Below are 20,396 nucleotides of genomic sequence, written 5' to 3' on the forward strand. Positions count from 1 at the left end.
TTGTATGTGAGCAGATGCTGTGGACGTTTTTGGTTCTAACCTTAAAGTTTTTGGGGTGATTTTTTAAAATGGGTGATAAAAAGAAACAGAAGAAATGATAAAATGGGTGATAAAAAGAAATGAATCAGAACATAGAATATTTAATTGGAATGGACAGATAGATACTTGTTTACTTACATGAGAGACAAAATATCATGCTTTGATTGTCAAGAAGTAATAGCCATCAGGAGCTGCTAGGTGGCACAGTGGATAGAGTACTAGCCTGGAGTCAGGAGGATGTCAGTTCAAATCTGACGTCAGACATGATACTCACTAGCTGTGTGACCCTGGGCAAGTCACTTAACCCTGATTACCTAGCCCCCTCCCCCCCAAAAAAAAGTAACAGCCGTTCTGAAGGAATACGATTTTTGTCACCATTTTGAATCAAAACATCCTGACTTGAGCAAATTAGACACCAATGAAAAAGAAATTAAAGCACTCAAATTGTTGAAAAATCTCAGTGGGGAATAATGGCTTTTTAAGAAAGTTAACTGAGAAAATGAAGCAGTTACTAAGGTTAGTTTTCATATTTCTAAAGAAATTGCTGCTGGGAAGTCTTTTACTAAATGTGACTTCATAAAGAAGTGTTTGCTGATTGCAGTTTCTGGATTATGTTCCTATTAAAAAAATGTTTTTGTGAAATAGTTTAATGATTAATTATACCTTTACTTGGAAAGTGAGCTGCCCAACACCTATCTGTGGCCTGAAGAAGTTCAACCTATTTTAATTTTGGTCCTTAACTACTGCCAAGTTGTGTAGGTCTGTTTCATATTAAGAATTATTTACCATGTTTTGCATCTGGTAACCTATTTTTTTTTTTTGCTTTTGTTTTTGTACATTCTGCAATGCAGTGGAAAGATACATGAATCTGGAGTCACAGGAATGATTTCAAATACTGACTCTGACACATTATATGTATGATCATGGAATAGTTACATATAGGATCTGTTTCTCATTTATAAAATTATATCGTTTGACAAAGTGACCTCTAAGGCCGATTCTAGCTCAAGATCCATTATCCTATGATGGTCATAAAGGTGACTGCTCAAAAGATGCAAAAGAAAGCAATCTATAAGTCAGACAAGGAATAAAAAAGAGGTTGGTTTGACGTCTACTTTCTGTTAAATGTTACTTATCCCCATCCACTGATTATGGCTAATGGTAACTATAGAGATGGAATTTTTTTTGCTGTTTGGAAATTAAAAGAGAATTATAAATGCTCATATTAGTCTTAACCTAGTAGTTTTGAATAGCTCATTAATAATCAAACTGCCTGTGTTCTGTAAACAAGAACATAATGCTAAGGCCACATGGCTGTTAACCAAAAATGCTTCCTTGAAAGTGGCAGTAATAGGTTTGATGATCCATTATGCTATTTTAAACTGACAAATGTTACCTTTTCCCTTTGTTGAATTTAGTTATCATTTTACATGTTAATTACTTGCTATTTGCATACAATTAAGTTCTATTTCATAATTTAAGCTTTATCAAAATACTTAATTTTTTACAAATTTATATTCACATATTTTAAATTTGACATTTTCCCCATATGCCAATATGAGGTTTGTGTGGGAGCTCCTTCTACTAGTATAGACTATAATTCATATATAATTTACAGGATGCCAGGGGGAGTTGCCCAAGGCATATCAGTGAATTTTCCTTAGTCCCTCAGCCTGTTGGTAATAAAAGTGGTATTTAAGTGAGGTCCTCCAGACTACAAGCTTAGCAATCAATTTAATATAGTGTGTTGATTGTTGAGATGATAGATAGATAGATAGGTAGACATGTAGACAGATAGATATTTACATATATACATAAAGATATGCATATAGAGAAATAATAGCTAGTATTTATAATCTGCCTATTTTTTGCACTATGCTAAGCACTTTACAAATATCATACCATTTGATTCTCCTAACAGCCCTGGAAGGTAAGTGCTATTTTTATCCCCATTTAATAGTAGGAGAAACTGAGGCAAACAGGAATTAAATGACTTATCCAAGGTTTTATAGCTAATATATGAAAGGAAAGAGAGAGAGAGAGGGAGAGAGAGAGAGAGAGAGAGAGAGAGATTTCAATATAAAATTACAGAAGATAATTGGTCCATAGGTTCCATTATCTTTCCTCAGTTGTTTATCCCTCTTCTTTATTACTAATACTCACTCTAATTGCAATGAAAATAAGTTAATCTTTACCTGGAGACAAAAATCATTATAAAAGTACAAATAGTACAAGTTTTAAGGAAGATTTAAATACAACAGGAAACTCTCAAGTATGAGTGTTGCTGGTTCACCAAGCAAAGTTGAAGCAGGGGAAAGAGAGTACATAGACAGACCATAAATTCACCAGGTTATAAAACGACAGAGAACCAGCCTATGAAGATCATTTCTAAAGTAGGTAAACTATCCAGTCACGGACCCAACCATTCATGATTGTATTCAGTTTTGGGGAGCATCATCTTTTACTTGCAATCAACTGGTCTTAGGCATTAGTCCTCATGACCTTATACTTTCTTCCTCTTCCACTTTTTCTGGGTTTTCTCCTGTCCTCATTCCATAAGGCTTTGTTTGCTTCATTTCCCGTAATCTTTCAGTCTCTCTTCCAGTGGAGAAAACGATACTTATACCAGATTCCTTGCAGAGAAAGAGAGAGACAAAGAGAGATAGAGAGACATATGCAGAGACAGAGAGAAATAGAGAGAAGTAGAGAGAGACAGAGACAGAAGCAGAGAAAGAGGAAAACAAAGACAGTCAGAGAGACAGACACTGATGGTAGCAAAAAAGAGGAAGGAGAATGGACAAAGAACGGAAAGAGGAAAAGAAATGGTGGATTCATAAGAACCAACTTGAACAATTAGAAATCAACATGTAATTGATAGAGTTCAACATATAAAAGGACCTTCTCACATTTTCACAGCAGTATTAAAATTTGAAGTATTGATTCCAAAATAAAAACCATTTTAAACCTTGCAATGACTTTTTTTTGTAGTAACTTCAAATTCTGTGCCTCTGTGTGTGTGTGTGTGTGTGTGTGTGTGTTTGTGAGGATAGAAAGTCTGAATAACTTCCATATTAGAATGTCTTTTGGAGATACCATGACTTTTTTTTCCTCTTTTTGTTTTTGTTTTTTTCTGTTGATTATGAGTCAACTTTCCAAAAAAAATAAAATTGTATTTCTTTTCTTCCTATTGCCATACTATGAAAATCCTCCTTTTGATCACTCAACCAATAGTCCTAAATTGTTCCTGGTTTCTGGATTATATCTCAGGGGTAGAGAAAGGGGAAGAGAAAAAGAAAGAGAGAGAGAGAGAGAGAGAGAGAGAGAGGAGAGAGAGAGGAGAGAGAGTGCATTTTTAGTTCCTAATGCCTATTCTGGTTTCCTATTTAATACCTTATGTTTTTCTACACTGTGGCTAAGGCTAAAGAAATGTTCCATAATGCCATGTTGACCCATGCAGTTAAAAAAAAAAGAGAAAGAAAGAAATATCTAATAGACTTGTGTCATTAATATGCATGCTTATAAAAGGGTCCCTATTAGGCATAGTTTCCTAAGAGTGGCCTGAAGCCAAATGGCTAAGGGAAGCAAAGCTTATTTTGATGCCCAGTTGCAATTTGTCTTCACTACCTAGCACATTATCTTGGCCAGGGTTTGTGTCTTCACTATTTTCCCATGATCAATGAAGTCCTTTTCCTGTACTAGAGTTGTGACTCTAAGGTTAGTATAGTTGATAGAGAACCACTACCGCTTAAGCAGCTAGGTGGTATAGTGAATAGAGAACTGGCCCTGGAGTCAGGAAGGTTTGCCTTTGCAGCCTAGCCTCAGACACTTACTTGCTGTGTGACTTTGGGCAACCTCTGCCTTACTTTCCTCAAATATAAAATGGGGATAATAATTGCAGCTGCTTCCCAGGGTGTCTAGCACAGATTAGGCAACACATAAATGCTAGTTAACACTATTTTTATTTCAACTTTATATCTATGATCCTACTTGACTCTGAGGTCACTTCAGGCTCTATATCCATGATCCTATGATGAGATGGAGCCAAGGAATATGGGATTATAAATTTAGAGATGGGGCAGCTAGGTGTCTCAGTGGATAGAGCGCCAGACCTGGATTCAGGAGGACTTGAGTTCAATTCTGGCCTCAGACACATAACACTTACTGGCTGTGTGACCCTGGGCAAGTCACTTAACCCCCATTGCCCAACAAAAAACAAAACAAAACATAAATTTAGAGGTAGAAGAGATTTTAGTTCAAGAAGGCTTGATAAGAAGAGATCTTATCAAGTCTCTTTTGTTCACTGATTGGGAACTTAGACTGAGATAGATTGCTTGCCTTAAGTCATACAGATAATAAGTGCCTGAGGCAGTATTTGAACTCAGGCCTTGGGATTTTAAGCATAGTATTTTATGCATTCTGCCACTTGGCTGTGTAAGGTTCTTTCCAATTCTACATCTATCATCCTATGACAGAATTCAAGGTGTTGGTTAAGTCCTTAGATGGAGGAAGTTATGGGATCGCACAAACAATAGTTGCCTAGGATGAAAAGGCTTTAATAAGTTGTGATTTTTACTGTTGGAAAGGACTAAACATGATTACATAGCAGTATATGCATTACACCTTGAGAGTCAGAGAAAGAGAGAAAGAAAAAAAGAGAGAGGAAAAAAAGATAGACAGAGACACAGAAACAGCAGAAAAAGACAAATAGAGAGGAAAATTAAAAGAGACAAAGAGACATTACTTGATCTAACCATCTAATCTCAAAATTTCTTAGACCTCCAAAATTTTACTGATCAATTTGAATCTTTTACTTTTCATCTGATTGGAACTAATTTAATACAAATATCTATCACAAAATAAATAGAAATATAAGTAAGTGAACAAATGAATACAAAATAAATAAGTAGAAGAATGAATGCATAAATATAATAGCAATCCTCACATCTTTGTATTTCTTTCACTTTCTAATATTTCCATCTCCTTCACTGGCCACTTAGACATGGCTGTGCATTTCTGTTGATACCTCAACAAAAATAACGGTCTAAGTTTGGGTCTGAGCCCCAGTTCTGGATTGACATTTACTAGCTGTGTGATCTTGGGCTAGTTACATAAACTCTCAGCCTCAGTTTCCTCATAGATATAATGGAGATACAGGAGGAGCCAAGATGGCAGAGTAAAAGCAGGGACTTACTTGAGCTCTCCCCTAAACCCCTTCAAATACCTGTAAAAAATTACTCTCAACAAATTCTAGAGCAGCAGAACCCACAAAAAGAGAGAGTGAAATAAATTTCCAGCCCAAGAAAACCTGGATGGCCAATGGGAAAGGTCTGTTGTGCCAGAATAGGAGAGGAGCACAGTCTAGCATGGGCTGCCCCTGCACAGACCAGGCCTCAGCAAACCTGGAGCAGGCTTCAGGGGACTGAATTACTGGCAGCTGTGGCAGTTTCCAGACTTGTCAATGCACAAATGCCAAAGACAACTTAGATGGTCAGTAGGAAAGGTCTATTGGACATGGGTGAGAGAGAAGTTAAGACTACCCTGGCCCTGGCACAGTTCTGAGGCAGTGGCAGCAGCTGCTGCAGTTTTCAGAGATCTCAACTCACAGATGGTAAGGGGATCAAACAACTGATCAGAAGGAGGTTACAGGGATCTCTTTGCTGGCACTGAGACAGGATTCTGTTGCTTTGCCCACAATTGGATCTGGATCTCAGTCCTGGGTGACATTCCTAGAGGAGTACTGGAATAGCAGAGCTTGTGGCAGTAGTGGAGAGGGAACCCTCCTCACAGTTCCAGGGCAGAAAAGAGACCAGAGCACAGGCCAACGAAGGAGTAAACACCTCTCCTTAGATCATAACACCTTGGGAGAACTGGAAACTTACAGGTCCCTAGAAGTACCTGTGAAAACAGCTGTATAAAACCCCTAAAGCTTGGGACAGTACACCCTCCAACATGGAAGCAGAGCCTTATCTTAAAAAAGAGTTAAGAAGTCAGATAATTGGCTGGGAAAAAGAGCAAACAGTGGGGGGGAAAAACAGACTATAGAATCTCACTTTGGTGACAAGGAAGATCAAAACATGCAATCAGAAGAAGACTACAAAGTCAAAGTTCCTACATCCAAAGCTTCCATGAAAAATATTAAGTGATCTCAAGCCATGGAAGATCTTAAAAAGGATTTTGAAAATCAAGTAAGAGAAGTAGAGGAAAAATTGGGAAGAGAAATGAGATTGATGTAAGAAAATCATAAGAAAAAGTCAACAATTTGCTAAAGAAGACCCAGAAAAATACTGAAGAAAATAACACCTTAAAAAATAGACTAACTCAAATGGCAAAAGGCCCAAAAGGCCAATGAGGAGAAGAATGCCTTAAAAAGCAGAACTGGGCAGATAGAAAAGGAAGTCCAAAAGCTCATTGAAGAAAATACTTTTTTAAAAAATTATAATGGAGCAAATGGAAGCTAATGACTATAAGAAATCAAGAAATTATAAAACAAAACTAAAAGAAAGAAAAAAAAAATGAAGACAATGTGAAATATTTCATTGTAAAAACAACTGACCTGGAATATAGATCCAGGAGAGAGAATTAAAAAACATGTTGGAGTATGTGAAAGCCATGATCAAAAAAGAGCCTAGACATCATCTTTCAAGAAATTATCATGGAAAACTGCCCTGGTATTCCAGAAGTAGAGAGTAAAATAGAAATTGAAAGAATCCACTGATCTCCTCCTGAAAGAGATCCCCAAAGGGAAACTTCTAGGAATATTATTGCCAAATTCCAGAGTTCCCAGGCCAAGGAGAAAATATTGCAAGCAGCCAGAAAGAAACAATTCAAGTATTGTGGAAACACAATCAGGATAGCACAAGATTTAGTAGCCTCTTCTTGAACGGACTGCAGGGCTTGGAATATGATATTCTGGAGGTCAAAGGAGCTAGGATTAAAACCAAGAATCACCTACCCAGCAAAACTGACTGTAATCAATGAGGGCAGAAAATTGATATTCAATGACATAGAGGAATTTAAAGCATACTTGAGAAGCCAGAGAGAAATCAGAAAAAAATTGACTTTCAAATAGAAGACTCAAGGGAAGCATGAGAATGTAAACAAGAAAGAGAAATTGTGAGCTACTTGTTGAAGTTGGACTGTTTACATTTCTACATGGAAAGATGATATTTGTAACTCAAGAGACCTTTCTCATTATTAAGGTAGTTGGAGGGAATATATATATATATATGGAGAGAGAGACAGAGAGAAAGAGAGAGAGAGAGAGAGAGAGAGAGAGAGAGAGAGAGAGAGACAGACAGACAGACAGACAGAGGGCACAGGGTGAGTTAAATATGAAGGGATGATATCTAAAAAAAATAAAATTAAGAGGTGAGAGAGAAATGTACTGGAAAAAAGAGAAAGGAAGAGATAAAACGGGGTAAATTATCTCACATAAAAGAGGCAACAAAAAGCTTTTACAGTGGAGGGGAAGAGAGAGGAAGTGAGAGGGAATGAATGAACCTTACTCCCAGCAGATCTGGCTAAAGGAGGGAATAACATACAGTCAGTTGAGTATGGAAATCTATCTTACCCTACAGGAAAGTAGTGGGGAAGGGATAAGAGGGTGGGGGGTGATAAAAGGGAGGGCAGGTTGGGGGAGTGGCAATCAGAAGCAAACACTTTTGAGGAGGAACAGGGTCAAAGGAGAGAATATAATAATGGGGGGGCGGGATAGGAGACAGGGAAATATAGTTAGTCTTTCACAACATGACTATTATGGAAGTGTTTTGCATGACCCCACATGTATAACCTATATTGAATTGCTTGCCTTCTTAATGAGGGTGGGGGAGGGGAGATAGGAAGGGAGAGAATTTAGAAATCTAAGTTTTAAAGACAAATGTTGAAAATTATTTAAATGTAACTGGGAAATGAGATGCACAGGCAATGGGGTAAAGAAATCTATTTTACCCCACAGGAAAATAGAAGGTGAAGGGGATAAGAGAAGAAGGTAGGGGTGATGGAAGGGAGGGCTGATTGGGGGAAGGAGTAATCAGATTGTCATGGGGTGGGGGGAGGTGAGAGATGGGGAGAAAATTTGGAACTCAAAATCTTGTGGAAATGAATGTTGAAAACTAAAAATGAATAAATAGTTTAAAAAAAAGATATGATGGAGAAAATAATATACTGTAGAGCTCTTAGAGCTGTAGAGAAAATATTGCAGCAATCATCAAGTTCTTTGGTGTCCTGCCTTGAAATCTTTTCTTATTCCAATCCATCTCCCACACTATTGAAAAGGTGATTTTTCTAAAGCATAGGTCCTACCATGTCACCCTCTGCTCAATGATTTCTGGCCTCATTGCCTCCAGAATGAAATACACTCTCCTCTGTGTGGCTTTTAAAATTTGGCCTCTTTCAACCTTTCCAGTCTTCTTATACTCTACTCCCCTCCATGTACTCTATGATCCAGCTACAGTGGCCTATTTGTAGTTCCTGGGATATAATGCTTTGCTTCTATCCCTTTTCCTCTGCCCTGATTGTCCCCTTCATGCCTGGAATCCTCTGCCACCTTACTTCCATCTCTTAGTTCCCTTAGCTTTGTTCAGCCCAAGTTCCAGTACCTGTAGCAGGCCTTTCTCCTCAAAGCCTCCCAGCTTCTAGTGACTTCCCTTTTCTGAAGGCTTTTCATCTGCTCTTTCTATATCATGTACCTAATTATTTAGATTTTATTGATTACAGTAGAATGTATTTTCCAGATAATTAGATAATTTTTTTTCAAATTTCTCTACATCCCCAGAAATTAACACAATATTTGGAACATAGTAATCATTTAATAAATGCTTGTTGAATGCTTGGCCCTAAAACTATGAGTGGCTTTTTTTCTCTCTGACACCATTCAATATGGCAACCGTCTTCAGAACTTTACTGAAACTGCTCTGTCCAAAGTCACATCTAAAAGATACTTCTAGAGTATTCATACTAGTGATCATTATTTCTTTATAATATTTATTCTTCTTAGTTATTTTGCTATTGACTTCTCTCCTATTCCTGATATCCCTCTCCTCATAACTGAATAGTCTATCTGTATAATGGATTCTGCCTCACCAGACATCTTTAAGAAAAAGCTGGGTGACTACTTTTTACATGTGCTGCAGAGGGATTCAGGTAAAAGTTGAGTTAAATGGCTACTGGAACCCCTTCCAACTTTGAGATTGTGAGGGCTTTTATATATATGATATGAGATACTAAGTGAAGGAATGTAGATAGAATAGGGAAACCCTATTTGTCCTAAGAATAAAGCAATGCAAGCAATTGGTGCTTGGAAAAGCGATAGCACTCTTCTAGACAGAAGTCATCACGGCTTCATGATACGAAAGGAATGTGAAGACCATTTTTTTTGATGGTCTTTGAAGATTTAAATATGCTTAGATATCTTGTTAATAATGATTCATATTTTTCTTGACATGAAAGTCAGGTGAGACAACATGCTAGACTTCATAAGCTAGGAAAAAAAAATTACCTCTCAGGCATGTGGCAAATCCACCACAGAGCTACGATTTCCAGTTGCGTTCCATAGACAAGAAAGCCAATCACGGGTAAAAGAATGTTCCCAGCAAGGGGACCTAAAATTGTTTGATAATGGGAGACATTAAGTGCAAATCAGACCCTTGTTCTTGATTAGGAGCTTCTGATTGTGACATAGCTTTTCAGACTACAGGATTACACCCTGTAAACAATGTGACAAATGAGGCGAAGGAGACAGATCCTGTGGTTTATAAAGTGGGTTGAGCTCAGGTGCCTGTACTCATTTCTACATGACATCATTAGGGATTCACGCTACAGGCTTCAAATGTACTCAACACAACGGTGCAGCATTTCCTCAATTGTCCCTGCAATCCATGCATTAAGGAAGCTAGCCCTGTCTTCATGGTTCTATACTGTTCCATAGACATTTATTTCCTCTACCTGACAAATGGAAGTGACACTAACCCCCTCATTTCACTGTGGTGATGTCTGAAAAAATGGAACAATTGGGCAGAGACTGTCAGAGCAGCTCATATCAAACTGGCAACTCTTTATTTAACACAAACAATGGCCAATTAAATTCCTACTTTCTGTGTAGGTACTTGATGTTCACAGTGTCTCCTATGGCTTCCTTCTGATAGAACTGAGGGCCCCTCTAGAACAGTAGCATCCTTGCTCTGCCTGCCGTGACTTTTAAAGTGACTAATAGCAACGGTTCTTTGCCTGCACAATTTTCTGTCCTTCATCTCTATTAATAGGAAGGTGCACAATCGGTCCTTTCAGTTCTTCTCTTGTTTCACCGAGCTTTCCTGTAGAGCTTATGTAACTTCAGTGCCTCATGTCTGTTTCTTATCTCAAAAATCCAAATCAGACACATTCCGACTGATCCCCTTTCAAACCTGAGTTATCTGATTTGTCTGTCAAACTGGAACAAAAATAACAAGCTAATGGCCCCAGGACCAGTTTACTTTGTCCTATGCAGACCCATACTAATTTTGAAACCACCAAAATGATACCAACCACATTTGATGTAAATGTTTGCAGGATCAAAAGTCAATAGGAATGTTGCAGAAAATAGAAGATGAAATAATCAGAGGCTTAGCTGAAGTGTGGAAAAAGGAAATGATTTTTTAAAATTTTTTAAATTCCACAGTCCCATTCTACTTCGAAATTGTGATTATGACTGAACAAATTGGCAATTGATAATAACCTTTGGAAAAGAAATAAAATGGTGAGAACTATGGAAAATGTCTCAAATACTATGTAGTAGGAGCATAAGGGGGGACAAAAGAACATTGTGTACATATTTATATCTCTGTAACCACAGGTCCTAAGAAATAGCCCGTGGCAAATAGCAAAAAAAAGTGGTTCATGGGCAATTTTCTTCCTTCTGTCTTTTTTAAATCATTTTATCCCTGCCTAGTTTATAGCAGCGACAGCTGGGTGTGACAGTAGATGGAGCACCAGGCCTAGAGTCAGGAAGACTCATCTTCCTGAGTTCAAATCTGTTGTCTGATACTTAGTAATTATGTGACCCTGGGCAAGTCATTCAACCCTTTTAGCCTCAGTTTTTCATGTATAAAATGAGCTGGAGAAAAATGGGGTCACAAAGAGTTCAGCAGCAATAACAAGGCATGTAATAGGCATTTAATAAATGGTTAACCAATGGCAATATTTGTAAACTATTTTACAAGATTTGAAGTACTATGCAAATGTAATTTGTTACTATTGTTGTTAATAATCCACATATGCTAGAAGATGATATTGTGAATAGAAGGCTTGGTTTGACATAAATGAGTCCTGAGTTCAAGTTTTTCCTCTAATACATGCTATGTGTGTGACCCTGGGCAATTAAACTGATTTCTCAGTGTCCTAGTGTCAGAGGTTGTTTCCACACTGGAAGTTATTCCACAATGATGAAATCATAGATTTGGCTTAAAAATTACCCCATTATCCTGTCCTCCCCTCACCTCCAAAAAACAAGATTGTTATGTTGATAACAATATATGTGGAGTATTTTCCCCATAAAGGATGGTTATCATAACTCTAATATTAAAAAAAAACACATATCAGCAGTTTTTAAAATTATAAAATAATATATTTTCGATTACCTTTGGAGCTAAGAAAGAGAAAATCCGTATTAGTTCATAATGGCTAATCACATTATGTTATGTGAAATGGGAAACCGGCCTAAACTTTAAACATAAAACAACCAAAAAAAATGAAATGGCTGAACTTGAAATGACTCCTGCTTTGATCCTACTCACTAATAAAATAATTTTGGAGATAGGTATAGGGAATGCTTGGTGAATGTGTCCTCTTTAGTCTCACTATTGAAACAACAAATCTACTGGCAGTTAAGAACCTTTGAAAACTTTGCTGGTATGCATACTGGTAAGTACTGAATGGGTAAAATTCAATTAAATTGAGCAAATATTTACAAAACAAATACCAAATTCTTAATAAAAGTGCCTAGTATATATCTGTTTGAGCATAAATGTGCATATGTGCATATCTGCATGTATGCAGTGAGATATAGTACATTAATACATTTTATACACATATTCATTATGCAAGATTATAAAATGTATCCTAGCAATATGGTTCATTCTACAGCAACAGAGAATTTACACATTTTAAGGTGTGTGTGTGTGTGTATGCGTTTTATAAAAATTCACAAAATAGCTCAAATAAAGCTATTCAAGAAATTTCTTCTGAATTGAATTGATTTCTTTATTTGAAGTACAGTTAAATATAAGAAATGATGGGAGTTTTAACATAAGCTCCATCAATCAATTTTAACGATTTATACTTCTAGCACTATAAACTGTCAGAAGGCCACTGTAAAGTATGAGGAATTTGTCCTTTTTTAAAATCTTTTCATTAATGAATAGTATATTTATATATACATACATACTTATACATTATTATAAAGGACCTCATTAACTACTGAATTGGAATTGGATTGTGTTTCAGAGTATAGTGATTTAATAACAAGACTCTAGCTGGCACCCCAACATTGTTTCTCAAAGCCAATACACAATAGAGCTATGATTTCTTCTTTAAGGAGGGGGAAGGGGAAAAATGTGCAGAGGGCAGTGATTCCCAATTTGTAAATTACTTCTGTTAAGGTAGATCAGGTGTGTGATTTAGGAGATAAATAATATGGAATTTCTGGAGGCATTTAGAGGTTAAGTCAATTGTCCAGGGCCATGAGTCAAGGGAAATATTTGAAACCCAGGTCTCCTTGACCAAAAGCCCAGTATTCTAGCCACTATGCAACACTTCTTACCTTATTCTTCAGTTCCAGGATCAAAATGAGCTTCTATACTAGTCAGTTTGGTGACTATTTTGAGGCATCTGTTTCTCTATTAGAAAAGTGTTTTTTGGCATGCTCTGCTCAAAGTATGTTGTGTTTAAGAAAGGAGAGAAAAAGAGTACTTTAAAATACCTTCCCTTAAAGAGATTGGTTAGAGTACAAAACAAAATTGCTGGAACCTTCTGCCTTACTTTGTAGACAGATTTTGAAAGAAAAAAAACCCATCAAGTAAATTAGAATATATAAAGTTAGTACATAAGGGTCAACCACTATCTTGGATTTTGTGGAAGTAGGGTTATATAAACTAGATACCAAGTTCTGAAAATAAAAGTTCACAAAAAAATTTGGTAAAGTGAGGATGGAGTAGAATAAGATTTTGAAAAGCATCTACATTCTAGATTCTGTGTTTACTTTTTGTCAGAATTGTTAAATAAATATAGGTAGAAATGGTACTACTACATCAAAATCTATATATATTTAGTGTAACCCATGCCAACACCAGAACATCCACTGCAGGTATCTTTAGCTGTCTTGGAATGCCATCTTCTCTAGGGCTTTTGGATGAAAGGGAGAGAGAGAGTTTCTGATCAACATCAGGTGACTTTTTTCACAGTTATAGGAATCTCAAGAATGCCTCTTAATTCTCCCAAGGAGGTCATCCAGATGTGTGGATGCCAGGATTTGGGCCAAATAGGGTGATCAGATTTCTGCCCAGTATATGTGATACCAGACTATGCTAATGATTGTCTTCTTTCATTCTTTTCTGTGCCAGAATCAAAAAGAAGGAGATTTCTGTGGGCTACCATACAGGAGGTGATTCATAGAAACCATGAAGAAAAAGATAGAATAGGAGATGGGAGATGCCCTGAGAGCCAGTACATAAGAGTTAAGTACAGGACAAAGCTGGATCAACTCCAGACAAGGCAGTTTTTGGAAGCTTCCTTGATTAGTGAGAAAGCAGGAAGACCATCAACCTTCCTTTTCCTTCTGGCTTGTAAATTTGACCCTAGGGGGACCAGAACATGCAATCTACCTTTCACTAATGTTTCCCATAACTGTGGTGAAGGAGATGGATGTGAATGCTCCCTCTAATACCCCAAGAAGGAAAGCTATATGAACAAGGAATTTTGGGAGATGATTGAGCTAAGAAATCTATGAAGAATTCCTGTTCAATAAACGGCACAATAATGAAAGTCTATATTGCATAAATATAGAGGGTTGAAATGATTTAGAACATTTCCCAGAGGTGGTATGGGGAAGGAACAAGTGGTTTTATTATAATTTTCCAATAATTCTAAATCATATTTCATATCATTCCTAGATAAAAATTGAATGAGAGTTACCAAGCCCTATCCAGTAATCTGAAATAGCATTGATTGTAAGAGTGAGTAACTGGTGCAGGGTCATGAGAAATGGTCCTCCTCAAAAATTTTGGAGAATGAGAAAGGTACAGAAAAATTGCAAATAATCACATTCCCATTTTCAACAAATATGAAATGGTAGATCTCAGAAGTTAAAACCAGGCAAGTTTGACACTGATCTCTGTCCAAATTTTGAATGCAATATTAAGTAAATGGCTTAAGAGAGTATATAAAAAGACTTGGAGATCACTATGAGACAATGCCAGATTTCTAAGAAAAAGTCATGGCAAACTAACTTTATCCATATGTACAGTGAAAGACTCTCAATCTCTCATTGTTAGCTAATTAACAATGTAGAAAACTAATTTCTGTAGGATTATAGAAAACAGGATATGAGCTAGATGTGGACTATACTAACATAGCACCTCCCCTGTCACTTGGAATGTTAGGGATGTCACATAAGCCTGTACCTGGTGTTGTGGAAGCACTATTCCACGCTTCAGGCTTTTTCATACTTACCTTTTCACAGCTGGTTCTTGAGATCTGTAAGTTTTCAGTGCTTTCAAAGTGGTATGATTTGGGGAGAGGTGTGGTCACTACTTTCCTAGTCTTTGTTCTGGCCTTTACCTAAAAAGGGCCCTTGTTCCCCTCTAGCACTAGCCCTCCTCTTGGACCTCTAACTGTGACTAGATCCCTTGTTCCCCCGCCCCTGAAAGTGCTGGTGCTCCTTTTTGGTACTGGAACTGTGACTAGGGCCCCTGCTCCCTTTTGACTGACTACAAACACTCCTTTCTGCCCTGGTTTTGTGACTCCAAACTGTGTATGTGCAATAGAGTTGTCACTCAATGCCAGCTGCACCCAGTGCTAGCAAAGGGTTCCCTGTAATCTCTGACCAACTGTCCAACTTCCTTACCATTTCTGGGCTGAGAGCTCCTCAAGCTGCGGTGTTAGCCCTGGTTTCACACACCTCTCCTGTGGACACCCTAAGTTTTGTTAGGCTGAAAAAAAGATCTAACTATGAACATTGGTTGGCTCTGCCACTCCAAATTTGATTTAGGGGAGAATGTTGAGAGAGTTCACCTGGGCTGCTGTCTCTAATCTGCCATCTTGCTTAGTCAGTTTTGTATGTTGCTTCTTGCGCAGTCTTTCCCAAAATATGTTGATTAACACAACAATGTCATGTTGAAGAAAGGAGTCCCCTGATGTTAAATAGACTTTTATGTCCAGACCTTTCATGTTCATTATTTTTATCCAGAACTCAGAATCTATTTTCACAAACAAGGAAATTTATTGAATCTACAGATGCAAAAAACTGCAAGGAATAGCTAAAATGCTGAATTTCCAAATCAGGATTCAAAATGACCTAAAGAAGATTATAATGATTAGGCCATAATTAGATAAAATGTAATAAAGATAAATGCCTGGTACATAGACTCAAAAATCATCTCTGGAGTTACAGACATGCTCTGAATAAGAACAAACATTTATTAAGCTTAAATCTTGTTCTTACCAACATAATTTTGAAATACACTGTTAATACACTTACCAAGTTCAATTTAAATGATTATAAGGGATGTTCTTTGTTGTAGCATCTTTCACCTACTCCTCAAGGCACTTCAGTTTAGGCCCGGTGCTCAGTTTTAAGCATTGTCTTCTCTTGACTAACTATCCTGAAAAGATATTAAGTAAATATATTATGCAAACAGTTATTAGTAGTGATTCTATCAGCAGGAAAAAAGCATGAAGTTAATTGTCTTACGTGAATGCTTCTGAAATACAACTCAAAACAAAAAATAAGTATATAAAATTAGGAGGAGGAGTGGCAGGTATGAACATTAACAGGTTTTCAACAGGTACAGGGAACATATTGCTTGGGGAGAGGAAGACAGACAGAGAGAGAGAGAGACAGAGACAGAGACAGACAGACAGAGACAGAGAAAGACAGACACAGACAGACAGACAGAGACAGAGAAAGACAGAGAGAGAGAGAGAGAGAGAGAGAGAGAGACAGAGAGACAGAGAGAGAGACAGAGACAGAGACAGACAGAGACAGACAGACAGAGACAGAGAAAGACAGAGAGAGACAGACAGACAGAGACAAAGAAAGACAGAGAGAGACAGACAGACAGAGACAGAGAAAGACACAGAGAGAGAGAGAGAGAGAGAGAGAGAGAGAGAGAGAGAGAGAGAGAGATTGGAGGAAGATGTTAGCTTCAAAAATCACCAACAATACTTATTAGCTTTGTGATTGTGTGCAGGTCACTTACGTTGCACCAAATACTGATCTATTTGCAAGAAATATAAAAACAAAAATAAAGATGGTCCCTTACTTCAAGGATCTTACATTCTAAAGGGTGAGGCATCCTCTTAGGTGAGTAATGGCAAGGGAGATGTATTTTGGTCCAGGGAGGTACAGGGCTTGTTAGTGAGGTCAAAGGGCAATAAATTGAATACTGTATTCAAGAACAATAACAAAGTTGATTTGAGGAGAGGAGAATGGAAGAAGTTCTAGAAATAGTGATGTCACTGAGACTATCACAAATCTAGAATGTGGATCCCCAGAATGGCAGTTGCTTTAAGGCATGGTCTCTGGTGTGACAACAAGAAGGTTGTTAAGAAGGCTATGGAAAAGGGAGACAAGGAGGAAAGAGATTTTGTAAAGACTGAATATTTGTCCTCAATGTTATGAATATTTGTTGTCCATGTATTTTCTTTCCATTAAATAGTTATTATGAAAATAGATTCCTAGCCAAAGATAGAAAAAAATTCTATAATGAGGACTGATTCATAAAGTAATCTGCCTCAGATGTCATCTCTTCATATGAAGGGTCTGAGAGTCTGCTTTTGGGGGAAATGTGAAGCCTTGTAAAGAAAGTTCCTTGAAGAAATTATGGAGATATTCTGTAATTGGTTCTGGTTGGCTGACTATATGGTGATGAGGAGCTTTTCTGATTGGTTGAAGAGGCTTTCAAAAAGGCCTGAGAACCTTGAAGTTGGCCTTTGGTCATTCATGTTTTTTGAAAATACTCTTGGTAGATCTGTTGGACTTTTTTGTATAGGTATCCAATTGGAGATAATGCTGCAGGGAGAGAGACTTTGAAACCCTCTTTTCTGTCCTCTGGGGTTATGTGGCTACAGAACTCAGTTCCTTTTGCTCCAGTGTATATTCTTTTGTTTTAAGTGAAGGAAATTAACTTAGATACTCCAAACTTCTGAGTATCCAAAGGTCAGGAGAGAAAATCCAAGAGACTGGCAGTCCATTAGTCCAGACCAGGTTTTGCAGCCGTCTCAGAAGGAAAACCTGGAAAAACAAGAAGAAACCATTGGGAGTAATTTTTCTAACCCATGGAGAAGCGCTTATCAAACAGTAGAGCCCATATGAAAAAGAATTCAATGGGACCAATGCTATATAGGAATTGAACGAAGTTGAACCTACTCCCCTCACAGAAACCAAGATGGTATAGAGGAGAGCATGGCCTGAAGAACTGGAAGTTTTAACATATATTCTTTCTAAATATTCTTTATAAAATCTAATTGATTGTAAGGGATAACATGGAGCTGGAGAGCTAGCAACTGTCCACCAACAATGGAGGAGAAAGTGGACACAGTGATACCTAGAACTGATGGCAGAAGAAGAGAGGCTCCTGACCCCTCTGGAAAACTTAAACATTAAGGAGTACATGCAATGGTCTGGCTCTGGGAAAGGCAGCCAGAGCAAACTTGTTACCCTTCTATGTAGCCAAAAATGTTAAAGCAGCATTATTTGTGGTAGCAAAACAATGTAGATACCAATTGATTTTGAATGAATTAAGCATATATTAAGTTCTTACTATGTGAAAAGCATTATTTTAAGTACTGAAGATATAAATAGAAAGGTTGGACAGTCCTTGATCTCAAGGAATTCACATTTTAATAGAGAAGACAATAGATCAGTAAGGTTTCAAATGCAAATGAGATGGAAAGGTCTGATTTTTCTTGGAGTAAAATTGCAAAGCAAATGGTAATACCTTTTCTTTCACTGATAAAATCAAATCACTGTCTAGTATTGAACCATTTGACAATGCCAAAGATGGTGGAAAAAACCTTCTTTTCTGGGTCTTCATTAGATGTTGATGTAGCCCCTGAAGGAAGCATTATAACTCAACAGGGGTTGCATCCCAGATGACTATAGATAATGAGCTAGCAGTAGTTTTATTCCAAAATTTATTAAGTTCAGGTTACTGGTCTATCTATATCAGTATCTGAGGTGATGGTTTGGTGGTTGTGGTGGTTCTATGGTATACACTGCTTCTAGTCTCTCTCTCGGGGTGCCTTGCTTAATTCTTTTTTTAATAATTATTTATTTAGTATATTATTTTTCCTTAGTTACATGCAAAAACAATGTTTAAGATGTTTTTAATTTTGAATTCCAAATTCCCTCCCTTCCTTCCATCCCACATCCCAATACCCTCATTGAGAAGGCAAACACTTCCATATAGGTTATACATGTGTGGTCATGCAAAACATTTCCATAATAATCATGTTTTCAAAGAAAGCATAGACTAAAAAACCTCAAGAAAAATAATGAATTTTTTTAAAAAGTGTATTTCAATTTGTATTCATACAGCATCACTTCTTTCTCTGGGGATGGATAGTATTTTTCGTCTTGAGTCCTTCAGAGTTGTCTTGGGTTATTGCATTGCTGAAAATAGCTGAGTCATTTACAGCTGATCACAAATATTGCTGCTACTCTGTACACAGTGAATCTCACTTTGCATCAGCTCAAGTAAGTCTTTCTAGGTTTTTCTGAGAGAATACTACTCATCATTTCTTATTGCACAATAGTATTCCATCATAATCACATACCACAATTTTTTCCCAATTGATCGGCATCCCTCCAATTTCCAATTCTTTCCCCCCAGGAAAGAGCTGCTATAAATATTTTTGTGCATATAGTACTTTTTCCTTTTTGTTTTTTTTTATGTCTTTTGGGATACAGATGTGGTAGTGGTATTGCTAGGTCAAAGAGTATCCATGGTTTTACAGCCCATTAAGGATAGTTCCAAATTGTTCTACAGAATGGTTGAATCATTTAACTCTACCAACAGTACATTAATATCTCATTTTTCCCACATCCCTTCCAACATTGGTCATTTTTTTTTGTGTGTGTCCCAATCTGTTAGGTATGAGGCAGTACCTCAGAATTGTTTTAATTTGCACTTCAATTAATAGTGAGCTTTTAAAATTTTCATGTGGCTGTAGATAGTTTTGATTACTTCATCTGAAAACATATCTTCTGATCATTTGTCAGTTGAGGAATGGCTCTTTTTTTTAATAAATTTGACTCAGTTCTCTATATGTTTGAGAAATGAGGCTTTTATTAGAGAAACTTGCTTCAATTTTTGGTTTTATATCTACTATTGCTAACTATATTTTTCTCCACCATATCCTTCACCCCATTTATTCTATTTTCTCTTTCCTTTCACCCTATCCCTCCTCAAAAATGTAGTGTTTCTGACTGTCCCCACCTCCTATCCACCCTCCCTTCTATCACTTCCTCACCATTATCTTATACCCTTCCCCTGTTACTTTCTTGTAGGGTAAGATAGATTTCTATACCCAATTGAGTGTGTATGTTATTCCTTCTTTGAACCAATTCTGATGAGAGTGAGGTTCACTTACTCCCCCTTACCTCCCCCTCCCTACTCTATTGTAAAAGCTTTTTCTTGCCTCTTTTAGGTTAGATAATTTACCTCATTCTACCTCTCTCATTTCCTTTTTCCCCAGTGCATTCTTCTTTCACCTCCTAATTTTATTTTTTTGATATGATTTCTTCATATTCAACTCTTACGTGTACCCTTTGTATATATATATACTCCTAACTGCCCTAAAAATGACAAAGTTCTTATGAGTTACAAATATCATCTTCCCATGTGGGAATGTAAACAGTTTAATCTTATTAAGTTCTTTACGATTTCTTTTTCCTATATTCTGTTTTATGCTTCTCTTGAGTCTTGTATTTGAAAGTCAAATTTTCTATCCAGCTCTGTTCGTTTCTTCAAGAATGATTAATAATCCTCCATCTCATTTAAAATTCATTTCCCCCCTGAAGATTTATAGTCTGTTTTGCTGGTGATTTGTTGGGGGATTCTTGGTTTTAATCCTAGCTTTTTTGATCTCCAGAATGTCATATTCCA

General features: G+C 37.1%; 1 long non-coding RNA gene across 2 annotated transcripts; it reads right to left on the bottom strand.

The window, feature by feature from the left end:
• Positions 1 to 9,541: 9,541 nt before the first annotated feature.
• Positions 9,542 to 16,694, bottom strand: LOC110201135 (uncharacterized). Of its 2 annotated transcripts, none has more exons than XR_002322396.2 (3): positions 16,565 to 16,694; positions 15,767 to 15,890; positions 9,542 to 9,638 (listed from the first exon to the last, which is right to left on the bottom strand). It is a non-coding gene; the product is annotated as an uncharacterized LOC110201135 (long non-coding RNA). The 2 variants fall into 2 exon arrangements; XR_002322395.2 differs by having other exon boundaries at positions 16,551 to 16,694.
• Between the last annotated feature and the right edge of the window lie 3,702 nt (positions 16,695 to 20,396).

This window comes from Phascolarctos cinereus, unplaced genomic scaffold (assembly GCF_003287225.1).
Source record: "Phascolarctos cinereus isolate Bilbo 61053 unplaced genomic scaffold, phaCin_HiC Scaffold_9;HRSCAF=440, whole genome shotgun sequence".
NCBI classification, from domain to species: Eukaryota; Metazoa; Chordata; class Mammalia; order Diprotodontia; family Phascolarctidae; genus Phascolarctos; species Phascolarctos cinereus.